Here is a 3,485-nt window from a genome sequence, read left to right as displayed (position 1 = left end):
CCCGTCCAACGCATTTCTTGGATGGCGGTGATGTCAGCTTTTGTCCTTACGAGGACATCAACCAGCCGGGCAGAGGCACCTTCCCCATTAAGGGTCCGGACATTCCAGGTGCATGCCCTCAAATCGTAGTCCTTTAAACGTTTGCCGTGGTCGTCATTATAAGGGGGGTCTCATCCGAGGCTTTGCCTTGCTTCTTCACTGGAAGTGGTTTTTACGTGGCGGGTCCCAAGCCCAGCGCACAACCCATTTCTGGGACGCTAGCCGCTTGCTACGAGCAGACACCCGCTTGCAGCCGCACCTACTGGTGAACAGACGCTGCAGACTTCAGTGAGCCCTTAAACCGAATAAGTCGGAGTGGCCCCACCGAAGCTCCCTCTCTTTCTGCCGTGAGCCAAGGCTCCACTCGGATTGGTTACCGCATCTCGCACATGGGTTGCTCACGTTGCCCAGAGTGCGCTGGCTATCGGAGATCGAAAGTGAAATTCGTATTATGAGCTATGCAAGCGTGTCGAAATTTTTGTTGAGTATCGAATTTTCTGTCGAACAGAATTTTGCTTTCGTTGGTGTAGCGAAATGTTAGAAAATTTTAAAAATGTATGATTTTGCATTTGTTTTCTTACTTTTTGGCGGCTAGACACTAATTTTAAACAATTTATATTAATTTCAAACAGTTCTAACGTCGTGAATAGTAAACACGAAAGTCTGGTTTTACATATGAAAGAAAATCCCTATACGCTGTTGGCACGATCTCTGAAAACAAAATCATGGAGCTGTTTATAGTAGGGCTGTGCGATTAATTGATTACTCAAAATTTTAATTAATCATAAAGTAAATAACTCAATTATTCGATTAATTGGAAATTATGATTACTCAAAAGTTCAGTTACTCGAGTAATCAAGATTTTTGATTAACCAAAAACAAAAATATTTGAGTAATTTGCTTTATGATTAATCAACATTTCGAGTAAAATGAGTAATCAACATTTCAACTCTTTACATATGTATAAAGTAGCTAAAGTTCCTTGATACTTTGAAAACAACGTTTCTGTTTTCAAAAATTAAAACAAAAAATTTTTTTCATATACAGAATGTAAAAAAGAAAATAAGCATTTTCCAAAGCAAACTCTTTTAACGAGCAAAATTATTTTTTTTGAGTAATCATATTTCAAGTAACTCGATTAATTATCGTTTTGAGTAATCAAAATCTTGATTACTCGAGTAATTGATTAACCGAATAATTGATTAACCAACTTGCTCGAGTAATCGAATAATCGCACAGCCCTAGTTTATAGTTTTAATATATTTTAAATAGATTTGGATCAAGGCGAATTAATATAAGGTGATAGCAGGAGTACAAACACAAAAATTTACATGTATTTTGTTTTTGCCTTTAAAGGCAATTGCGGCATAAACTGTAAAAATCTTAAAGAGTGTGTGTAGAAATTGAAACAAATTTTTTCAATTTGATATCAGCCCAGCAAACATTTGGAGTCATAAATGAGTCTTTAAGGAGTCCAATTGTGGAGCCTTTGTGCTCATAATGAGCTCATTTAAGAGTCCGAAATGAGGGTGTTTCCCTTCCTGCGAAGGTCGACCTATAAGAGCTTAAATTCATACATCAAAAGAGCCTCAATATGAGTCATATTGGACTCTTATTGGGCTCATATACGGCTCATTTTGAACTCTTTTTGAAGCTCTTAAATGACTCTCATTGGCCTCATAAATTCCTACTTTCGGAGTCTTATTTTATGTTGTTCTGTGACTCTTGGCTTTATTCTTCAACTCTCTTAATGAACTTACTTTAGAGCCATGTTAGCAAGGAATTCATTTCAAATACTTTACATATGTATATACATACCTCTGCGCATACATATATATGTACATATATTGCAGCATTCATGTAATAGCAGTTGCTGCAGCTAAATTTTGTTTATTTTTTCCTTCCTAATTATTTTTCATATCTGTATAAACAAGGTTAGCACAAAGTGCTGGCTCATATCTTGGATCATATATGACTCCTAAAAGATTCATATAAGAATAAAAAAAAGTTTGTTTTTGAAACTCATATTTCTTACCTACCTAGGACTCCTTTCCGACTCATATATTCTGAGCGTTCAGAATATGTTTGTTATGTTGATCACAAAATTTCTTAAATATATTGTATGTCAAAATATATTCGAAAGACTGCACTTAAACTCTCACGTTTTCTGCTCTTGGCCAGTTTTTTAAGCCCTCATTCTCTGACGAATCGTTCAACCAGAACTCCGTTGTGCTAATTCGAATTTTTTTTTTACTACGCTTTTATAAACTCACTTTCTTTTTTATTTCATTTTAATTTGCACAAATTTACATATGTACATATGTATAAGCACTCTATTTAGTTTGCTCGATCTGTAAACAAAGCTTTTCAGTGGTGAAAAATATACTATTGTGAACAACCTAAACGAGCGAAATTCACAATAGCGCTATCCTTCATCGAATGAGCGCCATAATACCAAATGAAAATTCGTACGATTAGCACTTTCGAGCACAGTCGAAGATCGAATGCAACTCATAATAGGGGCCATAGTTTGGTGGCAAATACATATTTGTTTTGTTTCGATTTCACGCATTCCTAGACAAACAGCATGGTGAAATTATACCAGGTGTAGTAATAAAACAGCTGTCTGGCTTTATTTTCTTAGCTTTCTTGACATTCGGCTATCTTGTTGAAATTTGTTCAAGCAAATTTTCAAAAAGGATAGTGTCAAATCTTTCTTCTCGCTCTTATTACTACACCTGGTATAATTCCATTATGGGCAAACAGCTGATTTTGAAGATGTTTTCTCTCTTCCTCTTATTTCGATTCGATCGTAAAGGCGGATTCACCGTTCGTGTCCGAACAACTTTTTATTTGCTCTCAAAACATTTTTGCCGGATATTTTGTTCTGAAGCGAAAAACTGATGATATTGTTGCCCACATGCGATTTTGAGGGCAAATAACCCGAATCATCAAGTCCAAGGCGAATTTATATAAGGTGGTGTTACTAGATCATCTGATTTTGTGTATGTGTTTCGCCGCACGGCGTCTGATGCCAAATTAAAAAATTTTGTTTGAGTTTCTACACACACTCTAACAGATTTTGACTGTTTATGCCGCCGAAGCAAAAATAAAATACATGTAAATTTTTGTTTTTGTACTACTGCTATCACCTTATATTAATTCGCCTTGATCAAGTCGTTCGGTTAGAAAATCAAAATCAATTTGTTTCGAACAAAGAGTGTTCAGCAAATTTTTGTCGCGCTCTCAGTTAGACAAAGTGGGAAAGGAACGCGTAAAATTACTAACAACAAGTAAGAAAGTCTAAGTTCGGGCGGAACCGAACATTAAATACCCGGCGCAAGTATTAAATATATGTTTTCCACCTTTCCGAAAGCTACCGCTACATGATAAGCCGGGGTGTATACATTTTAAGTAAATTAGCGTCCTTAAATTTCGAAATATTG

At 36.0% G+C, this 3,485-nt stretch overlaps 1 long non-coding RNA gene across 1 annotated transcript in view; it reads right to left on the bottom strand.

The window, feature by feature from the left end:
* Positions 1-1,505: 1,505 nt before the first annotated feature.
* LOC108358927 (uncharacterized) overlaps positions 1,506-3,485 on the bottom strand; it is a 10,927-nt gene continuing 8,947 nt past the window's right edge. The window contains exon 3 of the long non-coding RNA XR_001846851.1: positions 1,506-1,859. This is a non-coding gene — a long non-coding RNA (uncharacterized LOC108358927). The remainder of the gene's footprint in view (positions 1,860-3,485) is intronic.

The sequence above is a fragment of the Rhagoletis zephyria genome, unplaced genomic scaffold, assembly GCF_001687245.7.
Source record: "Rhagoletis zephyria isolate East Lansing unplaced genomic scaffold, Rhagoletis_zephyria_1.1 Rzeph_scaffold_00314, whole genome shotgun sequence".
NCBI lineage: Eukaryota > Metazoa > Arthropoda > Insecta > Diptera > Tephritidae > Rhagoletis > Rhagoletis zephyria.
Note: the sequence above shows the minus strand (reverse complement) of the source record. Positions and strands in the feature narration are given on the sequence as shown.